This window comes from Gobio gobio (genome assembly GCF_949357685.1).
Source record: "Gobio gobio genome assembly, chromosome: 18".
Taxonomy (NCBI): Eukaryota; Metazoa; Chordata; class Actinopteri; order Cypriniformes; family Gobionidae; genus Gobio; species Gobio gobio.
Genome location: NC_137111.1, coordinates 44,852,328 through 44,880,134, shown reverse-complemented (window position 1 = coordinate 44,880,134; position 27,807 = coordinate 44,852,328). Strand labels below are relative to the sequence as shown.

Here is a 27,807-nt window from a genome sequence, read left to right as displayed (position 1 = left end):
AGAAAATGTAAATGTCAAATGAATCTTTAGAGGTTGTTTGTCTTTAACCTCAAAGTTTTAATCTTCAAATACATCTGACCTTTAGGATCATTGCAGCTGCGCACTTTTACCTTCTCCATGCCAAATCTGTTCTGCACCTGGTGCTGGAGATATTAAGAACAATTTCAACCAAGTATCAGATCGATCTGCCCACATTTGCTGTAGCCCGAGCAGGCCTGTTACAGGATGTTTTTGTCTTGAGGGTAAGCAAGCATGATTACAAGTTTTACTCATTTCCTCATATGATTCGAGTAATTACTCCCTCAATTAAACTAATAAACTTCCACTGCGTGCGTGTGTTCAAGTCAAGTCACGGTTAGTAATGTATAGTGCTTTATACTATACAGATGATTCAGTTCTCAATGTTGATTTAATTCAGCTCAATAACAGTTTTAATGTTAATCTATTATGAAGTGAATTTAATTCAGCCATAAGCTCCTCTACAAAAGACAATAGTGTTATTATTCAGGATTATTATAGTTATTATAAATCTTGTTTTTAAAACTAAAAACATGAATTATAATAAACTTTAACTGAACTAAAACATATTTCAGCTAGCCAAGGTAACATTTCTCATTTTCATTTAGTTTGATTTGATCCACTAAAACTGAAATAAACATTAATTTAAAAAAAACTATATAGACACACTGTAAAAAATAATGTTGGTTTAACTTAATCTGGTTGCCTTCAAATTTTAAGTTAATTGATTTGTTTAATCAACAGAAACTCAAAATATTATGTTATCTGAACTATAAATGATCTAAGTTGATTTGACAAAAGATTGTGATAAATCATGAAAATATTTTTAGTGCATTTTTCTTTTAAATAGTGAAAAATGACAAATCACACAACAAAATTACTTAAAACTTAACTAAGTTAAACTAAGAAAATATAAAACTATTACAAAATACAAATAAAAACTATAATAATAGTATCTCGATGATACTAAAACAACACTGGTGTGAGTGCAGTTGAATCGATATTATTACTGAATCCTAATTGTCCTCAGACAAGCAAACCAAAAGTTCAGGGTTTGTTTTGAAGATAAGCAAAGAGAACAAATTCTGACATGCATGCTTAAAATTAAAGGTTCTTTATTGGCATTGATGGAACCTTTCCATTCCACAGAAGGTTCTTTATAGAGTTGTTTGTCAAACAAAATGGTTCTTTTAAGAACTGAAAGGTTATTTGCAGAGACGAAAATGATTCTTCTATGACACTGATGCTAAAACAGTGGATTATATATGTTTACCGATTTAAAAGTGTATAGAATAACTCCTATAATATCATGACTAAAAGTGCTTTGCTTTGGATCTTTTACAGGCTCCTGCAGTAGCTGCGTTTGAGTGGAGCAGCACCTGGAGCCCTGCATACAGTAAGTGTGTGATTAGCTGGGACAGTCACAATCTCCATCCTGTTAGTAGGTCACGATCCTGGCAACGGCCCAGAACCTTCATGACCTCAGGTGACCCGCCCTAGAGTGACCCGAACTGAACCCCTCAGCTCTGAGACCACCTGTCAAACGCTCTGCTTATCATCCAACAACATCAGTTTATGATATGTTTTGACATTTATGGGAAATGTCAACATCAGTTATAGGATATGACATAATCAAAACTCGATTATGAAATGTGTCCTAAATAATACCTAATAATGCAATTTATAATACATAAAAATTATTATTTTTAATAATAGATTCATTTATCCAAATTTAGCCTTCTCAAGCTCAACTCATTATCTGTGCAACACTTTTTCTTCACCTACACATGTCATATTTTCATCATATTGACACCGTTCTTATTTTGACAAACAATGACTCATTCCGAATCTATCACTAATATTTTGTGTCTGACTTTTAACATTTATGCAAAACTCATGATCCAACCGCCACCCGTTTAGTGTTATTAGTGGGAGGACTAATTTTGACATCTGCATACTCCAAACACATGCAATCAAATGTAAGAAATGTGTGCATGCACAAGCAAATTATAAATAAACCGTAAACATCTCTGCACAATTAGTTGCACCATCATTTACCAATTAATCCAGCATATTCTTCCTGCTGGTGGAATGAAATGAACAAAAACAAATCTATTAATAGAAAGCACTCATCGTAATCATACAGAGGAAATGCATCCTCCTAAAATCATTGCAATGGCATAAACTGCAGAAATGTCTCAAACAGGCAGTTTTTGTATGTCAACAACACTAAGCTCGCATCTCATCATGTGTGAGTGACATTTGAGAGCTTTACACGTGTCCTCACACACAGACTCTGGGAATGCATTGCGCGCATGCAAACCACAACTCAACCACTCTGTTCGCGACTGGCAGACAGATCGTAGGAGGACAGCTCAACGTAAACACACCGTTAAAATAAACAGTCACAAGTCTGACCACAGAAAAAGACAAATGTCAAACTGATCTTGTTTTTTCAGGGAAACATTTATTGAGAGTGATAAGTGTTCGTGTTACATCTCTCTGCATCAACAATGCTTCAGCTATAGTTTGGCAGAGCTGCTCTGATGTTTGTCTTTACAAGTCTACGGGTAGTTTAGCTTGAAAATAAATAAACCGTGCTGCCTCCACGTCACCATGTGATCCGTGATGAGAAACTTGGGATTTTCAGTGTCAATTTAAAAAAAGAAACGACACACACCGAAGCGAAATGCTATAGAGCACAACAGCTGACTTCCACAAGGACAATCGCATTCATTTTCTCTAGAGAGTTGTAGCGATAATGTATAAACCATCAAATCGATTTTTTGCCATAATTTATGAACCTTTTCTCTGAAAAGACACGTCTTGTGTAGAAGTCACAAGTCAATTATTTCAATGCTATATTTCGTAAAAAGTGACCATCCACTCTCACAAGGTATTGAAAAATGTATATAGTGCATATATAGTGGCCAAAAGTGATGTCCGGAGGGCAGGGTTCTCACTCTTTTTCAGCAACCAATTTCCAGGACATTTTCAATTTTACTACGACGGGAATAAAAGACTAGCCTGGCTCTGCCCTCCTACGCACTTCCGCTCAACTTTCATTTTGCTTCAGTCCTCCGTCTGGGGTTGCGGTATATTCTCTGGTCAAATTTGAACCGGTCCAATCAGCGAACAGAGGGAGTGGCTGAGAACGATGACGTTGATGTTGTGCGCTAGTTTGAGATGACATACATCACAACCAAACGTTGGCGATTGGTTATGGCAGATCCAGAGTGGCTCTGGGCAGATCCAATAGTTTTAAACTTCAACAGAGGACCCGCCTTCAAGGAAGTAAACGCTTGTCAATGGAGAGTGGACAGACTCTCTGTACAAATGAAATGTGCGAGAGTCTGGTAGGACCAGGCTAATAAAAGACAAGGATCGTTCCAAATATTGCTCTCTAAGTCTTTAAAAGGTGTACAGTTTATTACAATGACTTAACTGTAAAACTGTTTTTTAAGATGAGCTCTTAATCATACACTCTAAAAAATGCTGGGTTAAAAACAACCCAAGTTAGGTTGAAAATGGACACACCCAGCAATTGGGTTGTTTTAAGCAAACATTTAACCCAACCGCTGGGTTAAAACAACCTGGGTTTGTCCATTTTCAACCCAGCATTTTTTTGAGTTTACATTATGACTATGGAAGCTTGTTTACTCCACAGAATAGAAAGCAAAGGTAATTGTGATGACTTCTCGTGATATAAACTAGCAAATTGTCTTTTTTCCTAAAAAAATGTAATATCTTGCAATTCTGACTTATTTTCTCAGAATTGTGAGATATAAACTGCAATTGCAAGTTATAAAGTTCAATTCTGAGAAAAGAAGTCAGAATTGCAAGATATAAGCTCACAATTGCGCAAAAAAGGGAATTGTGAAAGGTATAGATCACCCTGAAATGAAAATTAAGCCATCTTTTACTCACCCTGCTGTTGCTCTAAAGCCCCATGTCCTTCTATCTCCTTCTATGTCCTGCAGGAGCGCGTGCAGGACGTTTTTTTAAATTTCTGCTTTTGGGGTCCAAAAAAGATAGGACATAGGGCATTGGAACAACAGCAGGGTGAGTAAAAGATGACTATTTTCATTTCAGGGTGATCTATACCTTGAAGAAAAAGTCAGAATTGCAAGTTTATATCATGCAATTCTGACTACATAACACAATTGTGAGTTTATATCAAAATTATATGATTAGGTAGGTGCTTACGAGTTAACATTCACTGCATACATTTGAGCAGTTAATAGCATTAGCTAACTGCTGCAAGTGGCAACATTGAAAATACTACTCTCACGTGTCAACTCTGCTTTCCTGAACATCGCACTTTCTGCAACTAGCGGTAATGGTTTGCAGCCTGGTCCTACCAGACTCACATACATTTCATTTGTTCAGAGAGTCTGACCACTCTCCATTGAGAAGCGTTTACTTCCTTGAAGGCGGGTACTCTGTTGAATTTTAAAACTATTGGATCTGCCATAACCAATCGCTAATGTTTGGTCGTGACGCAAGTCATCTCAAAATAGCGCACAACATCAACGTCATCGTTCTCAGCCACTCCTGTTCGCTGATTGGACCGGTTAAAATTTGACCGGAGAAAACCAGGGAATATACCGCAATCCCAGACTGAGTACTGAAGGAAAATGAAAATTGAGTGGAAGAATGTAGGAGGGCGGAGCCAGGCTAAATTGTTTGGGCCAGCGATAAACTCTTTATACTCGGCTAAAACTATACTGTACTGGAACTATACTGTAAAAAATAATTTTCCAGGACATCAAGATTTTCCAGGACATTTTTCATTTTCTCTCATTTTCCATGTGTTTTAAGGTTTTCCAGGACAAGTGGGAACCCTGGGAGGGGATATTTGTTTTTAATGACCCCACAAGTTCGATTAAACCATCAAAATATGAGGAAAACATAAAAAAATTGTATTTATCTGACAAGATTATTTGGTAAAAAAAAGGCAAGAACAGATGCAATAAAATGCATAGAAAAACTAATCACACAGGAAAAAGAAAGCATACATTAACTACAGCATAATCGGTTATTCATATTTTGTTGGCTCTCTCTTGGTTTTGCATGTGTTCAAGCACAACTACGCAATATGCTTACAAAACTTAACACATGTTTTATGATGTTTAAATAAAAGTTGAAGATGTCAGTTTTTCCTAGGCCGGACATCACTTTTGACCACTAATATATATGTATATGTATGTATGTATGTATGTATGTATGTATAAGAAATTTTGAGTAACACTTTACTTAAAGCATTGATGTATATAAGGCATTATTCAAAATGTACATTATAAGGCATTACATCTTTCCATAAATAATTGTAACCAAAGTTAAAATGCATTATAATATTTGCAGATTCATTGTTACATCTGAAATGGGTGTTTAAATGCATTATACTTTCAAAAGCCGTAACGTAAATGTTACAATGTAAAATAACTGAGGTTACTATTATTCATGAGGCATAATTAATGCATTAATAAATTTTGCTATACTTAATTTAAATGATATATAATAATTAGTGCTGTCAAAATTAGCGTATGCGATTAAATATTTATATTTTATATTTAAAAACGCATTAAACTGAAAAAAAAAATTCTGTCATCCTTTGGCTAGCATTCATGCAAACCATTCGAGCGCGACAAGACAAAGAGAACTCTCTGTTTGTGAATGTCCTGACTATGTGACACACACACACGACGCGCGCCAGTATCACACGCAACGACAGCGCACCAGAATCAAGTTCTCTTTCGCGCTTCAACAAACAATAATTAGAATTATGCCAAAATGCCCGTTTGGTCTAGTATTCTCATAAGAGCAGTCTTAAATGAGTTAAATAGCGTCTTAAATGAACTTATTATGAGGTTATGAGGAAATGGGAAACGTGTGACAGCGCGTCAGATCCGCGTCATGTTCGGCAGCGGCAGATCTTAAAGTGACAGCAGCCACTAATGATGTCTGTCATTAATGTTAATCAAAGAAAAAATAAACGTGTAGCTTTAAAAAGGATTATTCTATATTTAATTTATTATTTATGTAGTGATAACTTTATTAAATTTCTGTTAGACGGGTAGGAAGGCCACAGGTAAATATGACATTTATTATAATGGGTTTATGTGAAGATTGTTTTAAGTTCACTTAAATGAAAAGTTATTTTTTCAAAGCCTAATAAATGTTGAAATTCATATAGCTTTCAGTTATACTGTAATGTTGAATGATTAATATAAAAGAATATATATTTCATGAGACATCAGTATCAGTCATACCGGCCTTCATTCATAAAAAGATGCCATTACAACAAATATTTAAAGTACACTGTCTTTAAGTTGTTTCTACATTAATTTGGAGAGTCACTGTGAAATTATTACAATATAAAAATATTAAAAGGTCTGATGCTTTTAATTTGTGATTAATTACAGAAAAAAATATGATTGACAGCACTAATAATACAATTAATTACTATTATAAAATATGTAATGAATGACTGTTATATATTATGAGTTGATATTTTCCTCATAAATTGAAAGCACACCACCTTTGCCTTTTTCTCAGATTGTCATATATTTTGGGGTGCAATCCATGTTGGTAATGTTTGTGATTCATATCCGAGCTGGTCATTTTATTCATGGTTTAAATGTTTTTTGATAAATCCCTTTAGAGAAAATGAATACTTTTGTAAACAAAAAAACATGGTCACTGTTGTGCTCTATTGATCATATAGTGTAAATTATAACAGTCAATGCTGATTTAATGAAAAACTAATAAACATTTTGTGATTTAAGAAAGAAAAAACAGTAGTTGCTCAAGAATGATAAAACACATAAAATACAGCATAAATCACATTTTGTTGAACTGGGACTAAATATGCCTCATGAGCAAGTTAAAGACAGCTCCATATTTTTCAATCAAAATCACTTTCCGCTCATCACATCGTAATTATGACTTCCGAACTCTTAAGTAGGACCGTCCCAGGAGGACCTGAAGGCAGCATAAACACTTTGCGCTCAGTGAACGGCTGACCTCAAGTGCTGCGGCCCACGTCTGACGCCAGTCTGCTGGACGACAGTCGCTGCTCTTCCTCTCCTCGGCCTGACCTGCACAAAAGAACATAAACTTCAGTGAACACAGCTCAACAAGCTTCCAGAATCACAACTATTAAAGTAAACGGGGAGAGAGCGCCGCGGGCCGTGGCACCTGTCTGTGAGCGTTTCTCTGCAGACGTGCAGTAATAGCAGGGCTGAGGTTTCAGGGCCTGAGGCCGTGCCCTCAACAGCCCCCGTTTCTGCTTGTGTGTGTGTGTGTGTGTGTGTGTGTGTGTGTGTGTGTGTGTGTGTTTTCTTTTCCGCCCCCTCCTCCCCGATCCAGAGCGAGTCATGAGTGAGAGAAGTCTCTTTGTTCCCAGAGCGAGCGGGCGGACTTCATTACACACAGACACAAGCGCACAGAAGATGATGACCGACACAGATTAGTCTTTTAGAATATATAGTAGTTGATCTTGTTCGCTTTTTAAGGTCAAAGGAAACCGCGTTATTTGACCAATGTGATCATTTTGCACATTTCGCCGTGCATGTGCACATGTTCGGTTTTTAGGAACACAATACTTGAACCTCAATTTACAAGTCGTCTAAATGTGTCACGTCAGCACGTCTAGAAATAATGCCACCTGACATGTTTTATGACTAGGATTTACATAAAAAAATGATTAGGGCTTTGAGATGATAATCTAGTTAACCTCAGCACAAAAAAAAAATTGCCTTGAGAGAAATGCATTGCTTAGGGTTACGTCAGATGTTTCTCTTATGTTTACTTAGAAACAAAATAAAAAGGTTGTTGACAAAAGTGATGTCCGGCCTAGGATTTTTTGACATCTTCGCCCTTTATTGAAATATTATTAAAGATTTTGTAAGCATATTATGTATAGTTGTGCTTGGAGTCATTATTTTATTTGTGATAACACATTGAATGTTGCGGACATAATTTTTGTCACACAAAGAAATAATATGAACACATGCAAAAACAATGAAATATTAATACCTGATTATGTTGTAGTCAATGTATGATTTTTCCTGTGAGCTTTTTGTTTTTCTATGCGTTTATATGCAAAAACTACGGTCTGAACACATTTGCATTAAACAGTTTTTCGAGAATCACATCATACAAGGTGGCAAAAACAAAAAGTTTGCGGCAATCGCAGAGGTGCGACCTGTTCTAGAAAATGATGTCAAAAACAAATACAAATTAACCCACACATGGTTAAATTTGCATTGTGCATGGCAACACAGCGTCTGTCTCCCTCTCAACTTAAACCACATGGTCTTCTGTTAGTCCCCCTGAACCAAGTCATTGATACAGAGCACTTTGTTGGTTAATAGCTGAGAAACGTATAAAAGCCCACATCCTTGAAGAATGCATGATACATGACGACACAAAGCTGTAACGCACTTGACAGGACAGGGGAAAACATGCCATATAAAATAAATATAAATTAAATACAGTATGTAAATGATTAAAATAGACAAATTATTTATAATATAAATAATCAGAAAGTAAAACATTTATATAATTAATTTGTTTTCATTTATATATAATAATGAAATAATTAAAATATATAAATTATTAAAATAATTCACATAGACAGTCATTATATATAATTAATATAAATCATCAGAAAGTATGTAATTACATTTAAATACATAAATAATAAAAAGTGAATAAAATAATTAAATTAAATACAGCATACAAATAAATGTCATATTTAAGAGAGTCAAATGAAAAACGACAAATGCATTATTTTTTTATGTACCGAGCCCCTGAAGGGACATGGTGGTGGGGGAAAAAAGAGATATTAAGTCAATGCTTTTGCGTTCTCTGGCAAATGTTTTGCACCACCAAAAAAAAAAAAACTTGCGCTCACAAAACCTTTTGAGCTTTTTGCGAGCAAACGCAAAGTTTCTCGGGTGAGCACAAATGCTTTGACAATATATTGATTCTCATATTTTCTTTCAACCACCATGTCTCTTTAGGGACTCCAGAACAATGACACTAAACAGTAGAACAAATGTAGACTTTATCTCGTCCTAAATAATCTCAGAATAAAGTAGTTTCAGACGAAATCAACCGTGGTCAGATTTGCAAAGATACTAAATATTTCAATCAAAAAAAAAAAAACCTAAATCTCAGTATGAGCTCACATTTCTCCTGAGACCAAAATGAGCTGCTATGCATATTCAAAAACAAATTTTACAATCAATAAAACATGCAAGTCTGCTGAGCTATAATGTTGACCTCTGGGTGTCGTGTTAATTCAGCTGCAGTGTCTTTATTCAAAACAATTAGTGAAGTAAGAGTGTAAGAATGAGTCTGGCGTAAGGAAGCGCGCGAGTAGGAGTGAAGGCGAGGCGCACACACCCGTCTATCTCTGTCAGAGCTGGAGGGGACGGCGCTACTCGTGACTACAGAGATAACAGCCAGAAAAGCTCTCTCAGGGCCTGATGTGAAACCCGACACTGCAGTCGAGTGCGCCTAGATACTTTCACACACACACTGAGAGAGTCGCTGGCCCACACAAAGACTATGTACACATGCAACCAGACCAAAAACACAATATACACAACTCCATGTGGTCAAATTGTGGGTGCGATTCAACGTGTTATCAAAGAATCATTATAAAACAGATGGATCCCCTGGATTCAGATGCACACAGAACACCTGTTTGCTGTTGCACCTAAAATATCACAGACACAAACGTGCCTATTGACCAATCAGCATCCAGGTTAAGATGTTCCCTATACTGCACTATCAACAGCATGACCAAACGGCACATACATCCCGTAAAAAACAATGTCAGGTTTCGAGAAACTTCTGCTGCCAGCACTCACACCCTTCAACAACAAACCGTCCCTCTCCATTAAATATTCATGAATCTCTGCCGGTTACTAGCGAGCGAGTCATTGACTTGTTAATTGATGCGTGAGTGAGATTAATGTCTCCATTTCTCGTTGTGGTTATTCTTTAAAGATCCCAGTGCAAACAAGCCTCTTGGTGTCAGCCTGCGCTGATCAATGCCGTTAGAGGAGACATTTTAAAAAAAGAGTCACATACATTTTCTGGTGCTTTCGATCATTAATCTTTCAGTCGGTCCACGTGGATGTGTCTTAGATGGCCTAGTATAGCAGAGGAGAGAAGTAGTTATTGTTGTTTTAAATAATGAGATCCAATAGCTTAAAAATATAATATAGGTCACACCCATGACATGAAATTAATCACAGACATTGTTAGACACACAACGCACTATATTAAGTCGATAAACACCGTTCAAAAGTTTGGGGTTGGTAAGATTTGATGTTTTTTTTTAACTCTTATGCTCACCAAGGCTGTATTTATTTGATCAAAAATACAGTAAAATTGTGAAATATTATTGCAATTTAAAATAACTGTTTTCTATGTGAATATATTATACAATGTAATTTATTCCTGTGATGCAAAGCTGAATTTTCAGCGTCATTACTCCAGTCTTCAGTGTCACATTATCCTTCAGAAATCACTCTAATATGCTGATTTGCTGCTCATGAAACATTTATGATTATTATCAGTGTTGTTGTTATTTTGTGGAAACCATTTTTGATGAAAAGAAAGTCTTTACTGTCACTTTTGTTCAATTGAATGCATCCTTGCTGAATACATTTCTTAAAATAAAATAAAAAACCTAAATAAATTAATCTCACTGACCCCAAACTCTCCAATCTTGCATGAACGTATAAAACAAAGCAATTTGATACGTGTACATTCACATTTATAAGTAAGAACGCATTACACGCATTGCAAAAACATTGAACAGGAAGTGATTCAGGATTTAAAAATATTCTAAAATGTCTGTGCACATATAATCTTGGTAACACTTTAGAATAATGGTCATTAGTTAACATTAGTTAACTACATTAGTTAACATTAACTAATAATGAACTGCACTTTTAAAGCGTTTATTAATCTTTGTTAATGTTAATTTCAACATTTACTAATGCATTATTAAAATCTTGCTAACATTAGTTAATGCACTGTGAACTAACATACACTAACCATGAACAGCTGGATTTATATTAACTAACGTTAACAAAGATGAACAAATGCAGTAACAAATGTACTGCTCATGGTTAGTTCATGTTAGTTAATACATTAACTAATGACAATTATTCTAAAGTGTTACCATAATCTTTTGTTCTGAAAGCGCGCTTTCCCATTAATAATCACCGTGCTATTTGTGTTTGGCTTGTTTTTAAGAGGAAATATGCAGCTTTGTGGCCGGGAACACAGGAGCGGGAATCTGCGGACACTCAAGGGGAATACAGGCAAACATCCGGGCGCGTCTTTGCTGAGCACTCATAATGTGATGCGTGTCACCGGCGGGAATAACGTGCTGACACAAGCGCACAGGGCTTTATCTCATCCGCGAGAGGACATCTATCACTCTGGGGCGGCTAATAAATGAGTTGCAATTTAGAAACGGGTGATTAGTAACCGTCTCCGGCGTGAGCAGAGGAAAAAGGCGAGCTGTGTGAAAAAGCACCAATCTCGTAGGTGGAGAGTAGGCAAGTGATTTCTTCATGCACAAAGGTCCCTGCCAGATATCGATCAACATGTGCCCTTACTCATCTGGATGAGACTGAGAAGGAGAGGTTACGACACACACTTTTTCACCAAGGACACAAGCTTGTTTACACTAATCTTTGAGTCAAATTTGTGCAGTATCTGAATTAACTCACCACAAAGACTACAGGAGTTAGTCAGACAGCGAGAAAGACAATACGCGGTTTCCCATCGCCTAATTCACCGAACGAGTCTGTTGTGCCGTATTAAGGAACGCTGAGCAGATCTCAATCTATTTTCTTCAGAATCATATATCAGTTCACCATCGTTGTGATAAAGTTATAGGAACTATTATCCAGACGGTCTACAGTCAGTTTTAGAGGTCGTGTGGGAGCTGACAGACTGACAGAGGCGGTGTGTTTTTCTCTAAATTGAGGTCAAAGATGATTTGTCAAAGCCAGCTTGAGAATTAACATGTTTTTTTTAATTGCAACAACAACTAAAAAAACAAATATCGACAAGGAGAGAAACAGAACGCAAGAAAGTGTCTGAAAGGCCGCTGCTGAGAGGGGTAAAAATAGCACCTTCAAATGGTAAACAAAACAGTTTGAACAGGAAGTGAGGCTAATATCTGTGTGTGCTTGTGTGGAGACACTTCATGAGAAAACATTAAATTCACCAACTCAAATTACTCTTAAAATATCAAATATATAATATTGCTGCACACGTTAATGTGACCTCAAGGTGACAAAAAGGTCAAGGCACGAGGCCTACTGTAGACTGAATCTAAAATAGCACTTTAAAAGAATATGAATTGTGTTTCACTCTACTTTGAGTCAAAATTAAGGTCTATAAACCATAACTACAATTAGTACTAAAATTATATTTGTGATTTGGATGGGTCACATATAAAGAAACAAGCACACAAGGTCTCTAGTAATTCTTCTGAACTTGTATAAAATTCACAGTTTATTAAACACATTATTAAGTGATTATTGTTTTAGCTGGGTTGTAGCAAATCGATTCATAATAATAAAAGAAAGTCCAAAATCCAGCTGATCACAGACAAATAGCTACACAGAAAATGTTGTAATCTCTAAAATATATCCTAAATATGCCTTTCACAAATTTCAGCTCAATTTGACTCCTCGAAATGAATTTTCACGAAAGAAATATTCACAGTCCGTGTATCGTCGTAAAATCTGTAGTTTCAAATGACAGAAAACTTAGTCATAACCGAAATGAATATCACAAATGGTGTCCTAAGATGTCGGTCTCAAAAACACTGGTGGCCTGAAAAACACTTCTCTCTCTCTCTCTCTTTCTCTGTCTCTCTCTGACTTTTTGATGGGCATTTGTTGTTGCTGAAAAGGTTATAAGATTTTTCCTATCGAAACTTGAGTGGGTTGTGAGAGAACATGCTCACAGAAGAGGTAAAATTTCCCCTGTCTCTATAATATCACCTAAACCATCAGTTTCAAAATGACTTAGGAATTATTTATATAAAAACAACTACTAGACAAATGTATCTCCAAATTTAGGTTTGCACAATAATTCTAAAGTCATGAGTTTAGAGGGGGGGGGGGATTAATGTAAACAAACGGTGCAAAGCATTTCTTTCGATCTTTAGAAGAGCCTAAAAATGTTAAATACAATATACCTCACTCAAGCACGCTCGCACATTTATTTTAAAACAATGTACAATTTAGGCACAAATGAACCATGTTCAGATATCACGGGTTTTAGAGAGCAAAACAGCCGGAAGCCTCGATCCAAGAGCTTGCATCCTAAAATAGAAAATCTCAATTTCCACGTTTCGAAAGAAAATATGACATCGCTCTTAAGATGACACAAAAACGCACATGGTTTACTCTGCATTTCTACTTGATCAGAATTAGTCATTTGAGAGCAGAAGTGCGTTTGATGAGTCTCCGTGGTGTCGTGGGCAGACTGTCGAATCCTCTCCCGTCTTTCCTGCCCTACGACGCAGAAAGTAAGAGAAAGATTACAGAAAAATATGTGACAGCCAGAGAGAGACAAAGGCTGGTCATTTTACACTATTTTGAAGCGTGTGCTGCACACATGAAGGCAGTGCTGGTGTAGAAGATCTTCCTGAAGAAGATCAAAACAAATGTGCACTTTTCTCTTTTATAGCAGCTCTTTTTTGTTGTGGTGTGCATCACACAATTTAATGCTTTATAGTGTCTTAATATAACCCTTTTCACATTTGCACTTTTTCATGCCAGCTCTTCTATTCTTTCTTCACACGTGCTTGCATCAACATCTGACAAACCTGGTATGGTTTTTACCGAAAACTCTCCGTAAAAATTAGCCGTAGCCCGAGTGTTATGAGCAACGCAGATGATGACGACTCTAAAACGAATAGTTTGAGTAAAATCATACACTGTTTTTGACTGCTGATAACAAGTTACTCCTACACACGCTGACAATTAATACTGAAACTTTCACAGTCAACACAGATCTGCCCTCGGCACAGCTCATCCACTCTTACCCACATACTTTTTCAAAGTATATAATTAAATTCCTTATTATTCTTATATTAGTCAACACTGACTTATCTAAAAGGACCACTAAAAATTGGATGACAAAAACGTCAAAGAAACTCGACAAGAATGAGTCGATAATATGACCGCATGCGGTGGAAACATCCATAAAGAATCTTTTCTGCATTTATAAGTGATTTATTTATCAGCATAAAGGTCATTAGGTGAAAGCAAGGCTTTTTATGTAAACATGGAAACTTTGATGGCATGGTATCTGCTCATTTCCTTTGGCAAATGTCACAAAAATGATCATTAAAGACAAAATGCTACAATTTTAGCAACATTTTAGAAAGTACTAAAGTGTCCATCTTGTGCAGCTGGGTGTTTTTTGTTCTTTTTGCTCTATGCGGGAGCGTTTATGAGACTGCCGTTAAAACGTCTGCAGCACTCCTACTGTCTGAGCAAAGCAGCTCACACAACCACAGGTGGGAGTACACACACACACACAAAACAATACACAGACATGCACAATCACACACTGAACACTACACACTTACACACAGGCATAAAACCACTAAGGTGAATTTTGAAATGTAAAATTTAATGACAGATCTTAATGTGAGCAGATTTAAATGTGTCAAGGTCTATATGGAGCTTTGTGGCATTGACCTGTTTTTCTTTTACCATCAAAATCTTTTTTTTTAAGCTAGATGTCACCTGAAAATGACTGAAAACCTACAAATGCTCCTTATGTTGACATACAGATTTAACAAAAATTTGAAATATAATTAGGAGATAATCCTTATTATATATTTTTTATAAAGAAATATTTGACAGAGATACTTAAAATGACATTCTACTAACTATAAGTAACTTTGAACTACTAACTCTCATTAGTGTATCAGTAGATTGTTAGGTTAAGGTTCGGGTTAGTAGAATAAGTTGACTTGATGTACTTGCAAAGTCAGTTTAATATCTGAGCATCAGAATAAAGTGTCAGCAGATATTAAGCAGACAGTCTACTGATACTCTAATGACTGCTAGTTGACATGTAGTTGCAAAGTTGCTTGTAATTAATCAGTTTCAATTTCTACTAACTATCACATCTTACACAAAAAGCAATCCCAATGCATCTGAATGATCAATTACTCGTATTAATTGTAGGATAAGCTTAATTATCTTTATTAGTGAAATCGGAGCTGTACTGCAACTCTAAATGTGTGCGCATTACAAAAAAACGAATAACACCAGAGCAGAACCGTCCGTAAATCGATAGCTATGAAGAAACGTTTGACGCGTGCTACGAAACCCAACATAAAAGCCCGGAGCGAGAGGCTTTCTGAATAACGCCGGCGATGTACAGTGGAGGTTCCTGGAATGTTTGTCTTAACACAAAGATGATGAACTTCAAGATAAACCAAATTACGCCCGAAAAACAAAACTGAAAAGTCTTGTGGTTTTCACTAAAAAAAAAAATGAGAAAGAGAGAGAAAGAAACAGAAAGAGAGAGAAAGAAAAAAAAAAGTCACAATTTATCAGGCCGAGAGTGTACCATATTTTGTGGAGGATATGGTATTTTAGTCTGACATTTAAACATCCTATGCTTTTGGTTGGTGCCATCTGTGTATTCAAAACCAACCCACACACACAAACACATCTCTCTCCCCATTATCTCTCCCTACTTCCTCAGCAAACTCTTTTAATGTTAAATATGCATCAGAAAATGCATGTTACGTAGAATAACCTACGATAACATATCCCTCAATGCAACCCACACGGCGTACACAAACAAACGCCAATATCGCAGCTCGTAAATGCAAACACAAAGAACTGTCTATTCCATTATGCACAAAAGGCAACAGTTTTTGCTTTTCCAAAGCTGCAGAAATAGTCCCGTGTTGCGTGCAGTAAGACTAGTGCAGCTGTTCTTCAAAGAGACAAATAAAAGGTTAAAGGTCACAGTGAAATAGGCCTTGCTTCCCGACAGTTTCCAGTGAGGGAATTAAAAAAAAAAACACGAATAGCAAACAGACTGACTCGGACTTAAGCAGACAGATGGCTATTGAACTGAAGCTCTCACATTCTTAAACACCCCACGGGCCAATCAATTGATGTGCACTATGTTATGTACTAGCAATATGTAGTATCGGAAAGAGTCAAATATAGGCATGCATGTACTTATTATTTAATGTATGCATTTAGCAGATGCTTTTATCCAAAGTGACTTACCATAGAAGAACAAAATGAATAAGCATGGTTATCCAGTGATGCATTTGCATGGTGTAAATCTAAAAAATAAAAAAAGTTCATCATGTAATCAACCCCCCAACCCCCAAAAAAACTTAGACAGTGCAGTTTTCAGCACATTATATGAGCATGTTATGTTAAATGAGTGGCCTTGCTCAATTTCCTTGCTCAAAGCAGAACAATTGTGCCATTGGGCCGCTTTCAAATAACTACAATGTGGAAGTCAACTCAAGTTTCACGTCATCTCGGCCGTGTGCAATTTACAATACTTCTTTTACAGCCTCTCGGCTTTCAGGCGCTACAATCCGCTCTTATCTTCTGTTATGTCATCATCTTGTTTTCATATTCTACATTTTGTGGGCCCTCGGCAGTTTTCAGTCCATCGCAGGAGGAGATTGTCAGTAAAAAGCCCAAATACAGCTGCTCTGAAATCTTGCATCGGTTTCACAAAGCTGACAGAGCCTAATGCACATCAATGGAGCTAAACTTGATACCACAGTTTCCCTTATATGATGGAGCGGCATACGGTAAGACTAATGCACTCATCTTAAAACAAGAGCTCAAGGCACTTTTCTGTACTACGGTATTCTCTGTGAATAAAGAAAAGTCCTTCAAATCAAGCACTGGAGTGTATAAACATGCAAAATTATGAAAATGCCACTCAAGACAAGAGATACTGAACTTCACACTCTCAGCAGTGGCTGTGATCCGTGTATAATAGCACTACTGAAAATCAACTACTGTACTGAATATGTAGATGATATTGTACTGACTTAATTTCCCTAAATCTCCATAGACATTTTACTGTTACATAAAAACTGAAAAAAGGTGCAATGAGAAGGACAATGGCTGTGATAAACTGGTCATGTGGCCATTTCCTGTTTAAAAAAAAAGAAAGAGAAAACATCTTGCGAGTTGGTGCTGTAACCGATGGGTCGAGAGCCGAAAATGGGTCACAGGTCTGTTTTGATCACAGAGAGCAGGAAAAAACCAAATGCAAATAATAAAATGCCACAAACCACATAAAAATCAAGCATAGGTAGTTAGGAAAATACACAGGCTTATCAAGGAGATGAAAATGCATCAAATTATGTCATCCGATACTAGACCAGTTATAGAAATACCAACCTAGACGAGTTGCTTGACATCCCATCAAACTATAAACAAAAACATACACATACCACATTAAATATGGCATTTGCAGTAACTATAAACACGGTTTGTGCCAATAATTTGCATTGCCTGCTGCTGAGAGCATGGCAATAATGTCTCGAGTGGCATTTTTCATAATTTTGCATGATTACAGCAATATTCATACACTCCAATTCCTCATTTAAAAGGACATTTACTAACTTGTGCATGACAGACAATTTCAGAATGGTGTAAAAATCAGAGTCGTGAAGCAAAACCAGAACCACTGATCTAGTCTTTATCAACCCGATGCTTCAGAACAAAGAGAACGTCTGTCAAAGTGCTTCCTTCACACTCAAAGCACACCACGAACGGTCACGCACACACACATATATTAACGTGACACGTAAACAATATAGTCACATTCACTGTATAGACGCCCACACCCTTCCCAAACAACACCAGTCATCTCAAACATCTCTAAATTCAGCCTGAGCAAATCAAATCTCATATTGCTTTTATTATCTTAAAATAGCAAATAACAATTCAAAAGCAAGCGACTCACCCTCCTTAGCTATTACATTGTAGACAACAAACATTTGATCATCTTCTATCTGACGCTGATCCTTCATATGCCGCCCTGTCACTGTTTCCACTGAGTAATACTGAATGTGATATTATCTCTTATCACGAACTAGAGCTGATGGTCCATTCGAAATCTCAGAAGAAACCCATATTGAATTATAGTCGACTTTACACCCTTATATGAAATTCAAAAATTTTCTTCATCCACCCACAGTGTGTGAATGTCATGATTAAAGGCTGCAGCCTACATGCACACGCCAACCATACTACTGATATTCCTATAAAATCACAGCTATTAGTTTACAGCTAAAGATAAGATGCATTAAGAAGAAAAACAAAACATGATGTTGTAATAGCAAACAGGAAATGGCACACCGTGGCTGCGTGAGAAGAACACAAAAACAAATCTAATGCAGGTCGAAAGTGGCCAAATTAAATATCAAAAGCACAAAATCAGAGCTTTTTTTTTTTTTTAAACAAATCAAGAAAATTATTTTGCACACTAATAAATCATGCAACCGTATAGACTAGAGAATGAACTGTATGTTTATGCTAAAAGTGTTTTTGTGTTGGCTGTAAAGATCGAACGCCCAATGTGTGTGAAACTCAAAATGTCAGTGAGGAAACCTGAGCACGGGCGGCATTTGTTTCTTTAAAAATCGTATTGATTATGTGGCTTCTTGCACTTTTTTTGCACTCATTTTAGATAAGAAACTTTCTCTCAGCCTGTTTTGCTGACATGCATTTCCAACACCAGAGCTAACAGTCCGTTTTAAAATATATGCATAAACATATATGCAATATGCATAATAAAATTGGGTAACACTTTATTTTACAGTCCCATTGTTATGCATGTATTTACCATAGTAACAACAGTAAAATGCATAAATACATGCAACTATAACAGGTAACACTTTATTTTAGTGTCCTTGTTACATATGTCACATGTAGTTACTTTAGTAATACCAGTAAATTAATCATAATTACATGCAACTAACCCTAAACCATACCCTAATCCTACCCTAACCCTGTAGTAAGTACATGTAGTTATTCAATATTACTCGGTACTTAAATATATAATTACATTGTAACAATGACACCTTAAAATAAAGTGTAACATCATGGTAAATACATGTTAATTAATATTACTCAGTACTTAAATATATAATTACACTGTAATAAGGACACCTTAAAATAAAGTGTAACCTAAAATTGAATCAGTATGTCAGTAATAATTATGTACTTTAATTTTAAATGTACAGAAATTGTGTTTGTGATGTAGATTTAAAGCCTGTTACTAATCTTCCCCCCAGCATATTAGCTAATACTTTGGTGTTCACACATTTAAGCTAAAAAAAAAAAAAAGCTGACACATGAGAGTAAATTTGAGAGGTTTTAGATAAGAGGCGTGCTCAGGAAATAAACGCCCTCGGAGGATCTGACTGAAAATGCAAATCACACTTGTTGTACAGTTAATAATATACAATGACACATAAACAAGGGATGAGAACGAAGGCCTTTGATAGGAAAACGTCTATTCTAGTAGTCTAACCTATCCTGCTTTGTTGGAGCTAAAGTGCAAAAATTAACTAGTTTAATTCATCATTAAAATATTTATAAATGTCTGAATAAATCAGATTACAACCATGAATGTCATTAAGAGTATATGCCTTCAGTGTATACTCATGTGAAAATAATCATCTTGACATTTTATCAAGCTCCAAAAACACGGAAATGTAAATGAACAGGCAAACAAATGTGTCGCAATTCATGAAAACCAACCTACGGATTTATGTTAATCTGGATATTTAATCATATTTCAGAATGTGGTTAGCAAACAAGACACGCACTGAGGCAATGAAACCAAAATATAATAATCTGAGATCAGATTCATCTTTTAAAGGCAAAGCAGGTATAGCCTATTACAATTTTAATAGATGCCATATGGAAGGATTTTTAGCTTTGGTCAAAATAGCTTTAATTTCTTCAAACTGACTGGAAATGATTCCACGTGCTCTTCTAAAAATTGTCAACCGGAGCAAAGCAGGACAGAATCCCACACAACCGTTTGTGACCGTTTATGAGTAATTTATTATGAAAGTAATGAGCTGTCATCGAATTGTGACCTTTTTCACATTTCTGGGTTTCTCAAAAGTCCTCATAAATTGGGTAAACCTATATTATATAGAGAATACGATAGATAGATAGATAGATAGATAGATAGATAGATAGATAGATAGATAGATAGATAGATAGATAGATAGATAGATAGATAGATAGATAGATAGATAGATAGATAGATAGATAGATAGATATTTCTTTGTGTTCCCATTGACGCAAATAGGTAAATAAAACTCCACAATAGTGTTTTCATAACTTTCAGAAAGAGGAAAAAAAAATAGAGAGATTGTAAACGGCAATCAGAAAAGAACTTGTTGATGTTACCGTCACTAAGCTATTAGCTAGTTGTTGATTTTTATTTATATATTTTTTTGTAATTTGATGAAAAGCTAATATATTATAAGTATAGTGCTATAAATGTACATACACCTCATAAAAAATGAAAATATAAAAAACTTTGCAGGATTTACGATGCTAATGACCGTTAAAACTCGTCATCAGTGTGAAAAGTGTTCGGGTCTGTGTATGCGTGTGTTCATTATCAAAAACCCACGTATTTCTGTGAAGTATTAAAGGTTTCACGTTTGTAAACGAAACTCCGATATTAAAGAGAGTTCCCTTTTGTTTCAAAATGACGTTAGTGACTCATCTGTGTTATATGGGGAGAGATATACAGCCTACCTGCGCCGAAACAACTTCAACACAATAGGAAAACAGAGCTCAGAGCTGCAGCTTCAGCGGGTGTTTGGCGACACCGACTGGGTGAATACAGTAACTGTCATAAATTAACATAAATGACTGCCACTGCTCTAACTTTTCATAACTATGCTCTTTGTATAATGAACTTAAGTGCTTGGAACTGGAACAAACTTTCCAAATAATGTTTTTGAAACCTTTTCACTCAAGTTTATTTGACCAAAGGGGAAATTGCTTCAAAAATCTTTCAGTTTTTTCCCATTCCTTATTGCTCTATTTGAGCACAACTTAAGAGCCCTAAACTAATTTGAAAAAATATAAAACTTCAAGATGTGGAAAAGCAAAGGAGGAAACTAAACATTAGGCCTATATTACCATACATACAGCAAGGAGGAAAAATAGATAAATGGATCTGTGTTCCAACCACCTCGATCAACCACACTGAAAAAAACTAAAAATATGCATGCAAAAACTTACAAAAGAAAAATTAAGTAAATGTGGAATTGAGTAAACTCTACTTAACTACACTCTAAAAAAAGATGCTGGGTTAAAACAACCCAAGTTGGGATTGAAAATGGACAAACCCAGCAAGTTTAAGCAAACATTTAACCCAACTGCTGGGTTAAAACAACCTGGGTTTGTCCATTTTCAACCCAACTTGGGTTGTTTTTAACCCAGCATTTGTTAAGTAAAATGAACAAAGAAAATAAGTTATTTTAACTTGGTAAAGTAAAAGGTTGAGTAATTTCTACTAGGTTGAAGTTTCCTTTGCAAATCTTTTTGCTCAAACAATAAAACATTGAATTAAACCACACTTTTAAAGTGTGACATCTAAGTAAATAATACATGTGTGGTGTAGACACCACATCTACAAAATAGTAAACTCAGTTTCCACCTGGACACAGATCTCATTACTTTAGTACACAATACATAGTGACGGTAACATTCGAAGTATCGTTTTTGAGTATGAATGTGTCATTTTGAGTAGAAAATGAACTCCAAATGTCACAAAATCACAAGTTACTGTAAATACAGATGGAAAACAGCGAAAAATCAACCTTATTAATTATCCATGCCCCAGTGCATGATGGGAAGACAAGTATCAATTGAGTATGTTGAGTGGTTTTACCTAATTTTATGTTGATTTTATAATTTCTACAAGCTTAAATTGAGTCATAATATAAAATCACTTTGTTTGTTTTGTTTATTATTCTGAACTAACTTTTTCTTGTAGAAATTAAATCTGTTTCTTCTGTAGTATTTACTTCACCACAGAATCATTTTCATCAGTGCAGCTTTAAAACCTCCTGTGAACTGCTGTGCTCTCATTGGTGGAGGAGGAGGAGTGGGCGGAGACCACAGCAATCAATGAGAGTGATCAGGCCTCTCTGCACCACATCATCATCACATGTAAATCAACATTAAATATTCATATTTAATCATTAGATTATGTGTCAACAAGACGATGAAAAAAAATATTTAAATGACAGTCAAAATATCTATAGTAGATCATTTTCAGTGACAGATGAACATTGAGTTGCTCCTGAGTTTAGTCACACAGCGTCTACTGATTTTAAGATTTGTAAGGGGAAAAAAAATGACTGAAAATAGCGGTCACTGTTTGAGTAAAAAAAAAAAAATCACTTATTTCAAATTTGTCACATTGATCGGCCAACAAAGACGGCAAAATTATACTGTAGCTATTTTTAAGAACTGAGCAAATTTTATATATACACACTATCTTTCAAATGTTTGGGGTCAGTTAGATTTTTCTTTAAGAAATATATGCTTTTATGCATTAAATTAGTCAAAAGTGAAAGTAAAGACATTTATAATGTTACAAAATATATATATATATATATATATATATATATATATATATATATATATATATATATATATATATATATATATATATATATATATATATATATATATATATATATATATATATAGAATATATAATAAAGAAATTATATTTCTAATAAATGCTGTTCTTTTGAACTTTCTATTCAAATAATCATGAAAAAAAGTATCAAGGTTTCCACAAAAATATGAAGCAGCAAAACTGTTAACATTGATAATAATCAGAAATGTTTTTTGAGCAGCAAATCATTATATTAGAATGATTACACAGGAATACATTTACAGTATATTAAAATAAAATTACAATATTGCCATTTTTACTTTTTTTTTGTTCAAATAAATGCAGCCTTTGTGAGTATAAGCGACTTCTTAAAAAAAAAACATGTTACTGACCCCAACCTTCTAAACAAGTCTAAAGTAGGAAATAAATTATTTGAATTACTCTAATCGGATACAAAATGAGACATTTAGTAGAATGTCTAAGATGCACATTTTTATACAATGATAGTGAATCATCATTCAAACGTCTGGCTTTAAACATCTTGATTGACAGCTGTATTTGCCATTAATTCTGTAAAAAATTACATCCAAAAAGTGTAAATAATGACACTAGGAGAAATAATTTGAAAACAATTTCTGTTTGAAAAGACAATATTTAAAGCATGTTATCTGAGCACAAACTATTCTAACAATACTGTATTATATAATAGTGAGTCATTATCACACAGCTCTCTTCTCCGCACCGCCCAAGCCTACAGCAGACGGCTAAATATCATCATCTCCATCAGCAGAAAACATGCACTATTCCTCATTATATCGGTCCTTTAAATACAAAAACACAACGGATCATTATGACCAACCACATGAAAATATTATAGAAAATATTGACAGAAAAAGCTACAAATGAAATAATTTTATGTGGCGTGAACCAAAATTTAGTCACAGGGGTGTTCTGTAAAAGAGTCACAAGCAGCAGGGAACTAAATACTAAATATAGATATCCATAACCATATAATCCTACAAAATCTAAATAACATTTTAAATATGAGGAGAAAACACTTCCATATGTGTTCATCATTTCTTAAACTTGTTGTTTATGCACTTATACAATTGTCAATTTGCACATTGTGGGGCCTTTGCAGTACATGATAATATTAATACATTTAAATAGGACTTTTTTTTTTAACTTTACAATAAGGTTTCAGTTGTTAACATTCATCCACTTAATTAGCTAACAATGAACAATACTTGCACAGCATTTGATAATTTTAATATTTACTAATACATTATTAAAATCAAAAGTTGTATTTGTTAGTTAATGCACTGTGAACTAACATGAACAACTAGATCTTTAAAATATGCTTTAAATGGTAACACTTTACAATAAGGTTTCATTTGTTAACATTAGTTAATTTATTAACTAACATGAACTAACCATGAGAAATACATTTGTTACAGTATTTATTAATATATATGTTAATGTTAGTTAATAAAATACAGGGTTACACTTTATTTTAAGGTGTCTGTGTTACAGTGTAATTATACGTTCAAGTACTGAGTAATATTAAGTAACTACATGTACTTACTATAGGTTTAGGGTTTGGTTTAGGATTAGTTACATGCAATTATGCATAATTTACTGTTATTACTATGGTAAGTGCATGTAACATCTGTAAGAAGGACACTGTAAAATAAAGTGTTACCAAATACAGTCATTCATTGTTTGTTCATGTTAGTTCTCATGTTAGTGCATTAGCTAATGTTCACAAATACAACTTTTGATTTTAATCATGCATTAGTAAATGTTGAAATTAATTTAGATGAATAAATGCTGTAAGTATTGTTCATTCTTAGTTCATGTTAACTAAAGTAGTTAAGTTGTTAACTAATGAAACCTTATTGAAAAGTGTTACAACTAACCTTAACCCTTTATTATACCCTAACCCTTTATATATATATATATATATATATACAGTATATATACACACACACATACATACATACATACATACACACACACACACACACACACACACACACACACACACATTGTTAGCTAATGCATTAACTAATGTTAACAAATGAGAGCTTATTGTAAACTCTATTCTTACTCGTGTCAGGTCACTATGTGATGTAAAATCGTGATTATTTTTAGACCCCCTGCCTTGGTGAAGTGAAAGTTAACAAATGGGGGGAAATGTGTGAGATTCCTTGCCCACGATGGACCGTCGATATGCAAGAGTTAACACATTTATAATCTGCACAGCTCTGACTAAAAGCTGAAGAAACCGGAGGGCCTGGACCACGCAGTTAGACATCATGCATCAGCAAACCTATTCTTTGCACCCTTCAAAAAAATTTTTTTTGCTGAATCTTACTACTAAAAAGAGAGACCAAACTAAATGACTACACCATTTCACAAACATTCACGACTAGTAATTCGCTTAGTTCGGTATGACGGGAAATCGAACTGAAACCAAGCTCGGATGATCAAATATGCAATTTTAGAGTCATTTGTCACCTGATTCTACTCAAACAACTGATACACGTCCTTTTCCTGTGACATTAAAATGACATTTTGCCAGCTCAACGTCATCTTTACCAGAAATCATAACAACTCATATAAACTTATTAACAATGCCCCCTTTTATCACGTCATTACACAAAAATCTCAGCAGACATGACAAATGAACAATGGTGGCCCTTGACAATAAGCTTTCATTTGTTAACATTGGTTAATGTATTAACCACCATGAACTTTGAGCAATACATTTGTTACTGTATTTATGAAACTTTGTTAGTTTGTATATTAGCTCACAGTGCATGAACTAATGTTAACAAATACGTTTGATTTTAATAATGTTGAAATTAGCCCTAACTAAGATTAATGCATGTAAAAAGTATTGTTAAATCAAAGTTCATGTCAACTAAAGTGGGGAACTAATGTGATTGTAAAGTGTTACTGAGAAAATATAACATTTGGGTAACACTTTACAATAAGGTTCAATGGTTAACATTAGTTAACTACATTAGTTAACATGAACTAATAATGAACTGCACTTATAAACCATTTATTTATCTTTGTTAATTTCAACATTTACTAATGCATTATTAAAATCTTGCTAACATTAGTTAATGCACTGTGAACTAACATGAACAGCTGGATTTTTATGAACTAACGTTAACAAAGATTAACTAATTCTGAACAGAGGTGTTGTTCCATGATAACTAATGCATTAACTAATGTTAATACAACCTTATTGTAATGTGTTACCAATATTTGCATTTCAAAACATGAACAAATCATATTTACTTTTTTTCTGGCTGGTGAGGACAAATTAATTATTATTCTATGCAGTGCATTTAATATCAACGCCCATAAACTAGGACTTATATTTTGTGTTGAATAAAATAGCAATTTTCGCTATGTATATATATAATACCAAAAGGTTAAATATGGTCATCAAATGACGTGTAAATTATAGCGGTCAAGTAAATGCAATAAATGACGTGGCCCAGTAAGCTGTCAAGTGAAAGCATCGTCTCATTCACTGCCAGATTTAATTAGAAAATATGCATTATATTAACCATCCCCAATTAATATACATTATGCAAAATACTAAACACAACACATAAAAGTAAATCTGAGTCTTGACATACTGTCCAAATGCTAAATGCTGTAAAATTTTTGAAAAATGAGCAATGCAAAAGCAAAAGGCATCAATAAATACTTCGCCTACACAAATAATATGATTGACACATGCACCAATGCAATGCCATCTCAATGTAAAATAGGATGCATATACATTTAGACTGTCTTATTACACACACACATAGAAGTTGAAGCCTTCTATCAAAGACAAATAAATCACAAAACAAACCTGCAATTCAGTTCTCTCACGAGACGCTATAGTTGAAACCTCTCCGAGTATCATCAGTCTATGAGAATGTTACGCTCTAGATCAAGATTAATGTTAAAGACTAATTAAGTTTTTGCTGGGTAAGACTGCTGACTCATCTCTGTCATAGCCGCCCATGCACCCCACGCAGTGCATCATGCTCCCTGGAGCCAGCGGTTTATCAGTTCTGACGCTCTCCACTTACTGTAAATGTAAATGTAATACACTATAGTGTGGGGTACATGCCTCCATTAAGGGCTAATCTAAGTGTGTTCTGCATCATGGCAATATCAAAACAAGACCCTACACTTCTGCAAAAAGTGCTTTGCATCAAGGACATCAAGGACATTCTAAAAACGTGCACATACAATTAAATCTAATTATTATTAGATTTAGCAGCCATTATACCACAACATCAAAGCACACGTCAGATGCATCCCGATTACAATATTTATGCTATAAACTAAAGTATTCATTTCATGAATGCACATAACGGGAATGCACATACTTTTCAGTGTGCTGAAAAATAATATGCCAGTATTGGAAACATAAAAGTATGCATCTTTTGCAGAGCTCGCTCTTCTCCCTTTTCCCATCACTTATTATATCGGAAAGGCATTTACTTTCAATAAAAATTAAGAAAATGTTCTAAAAGTGGAAGTAAATTGCCTAACGAAATGTTTAATAATATTAAATACATTTATTGGGTAGGGTTAGGGGTCGGTGTAGGGAGGGCTTTTATTGTCCCATTAAGGCAGCATCCATTTAATAATTTTAATAAATATAATAATTTACACTCTGTTATTATTGCATCCTGTTAATGTACAACAATACTGAGGTGCAAATAGTATGTATCTGTCAAAATAAAGTATAAATAGCATCTAATTACTATTTACACATATTGCAAATAACTACTTTTACATGGTGTAAATAGAATACATCACTATTTTCACTTAGTGCAAATAGCAGCTGCCTTTTCTTTAAGCCCTGATCTTTCAAGTTGGGTGAGGAAAATAAGTATTTGAACACCCTGCTATTTTGCAAATTCTCCCACTTAGAAATCATGGAGGGGTCTGAAATTGTCATCGTAGGTGCATGTCCACTGTGAGAGACATAATCTAAAAAAAAATATATCCAGAAATCACAATGTA

At 34.8% G+C, this 27,807-nt stretch overlaps 1 long non-coding RNA gene across 1 annotated transcript in view; it reads right to left on the bottom strand.

Moving 5' to 3' along the window:
- Window positions 1-27,807, bottom strand: part of LOC307142604 — an 80,609-nt gene that overhangs the window by 30,978 nt on the left and 21,824 nt on the right. Inside the window, exon 2 of the long non-coding RNA XR_013818494.1 lies at window positions 7,045-7,118. This is a non-coding gene — a long non-coding RNA (uncharacterized lncRNA). The remainder of the gene's footprint in view (window positions 1-7,044; window positions 7,119-27,807) is intronic.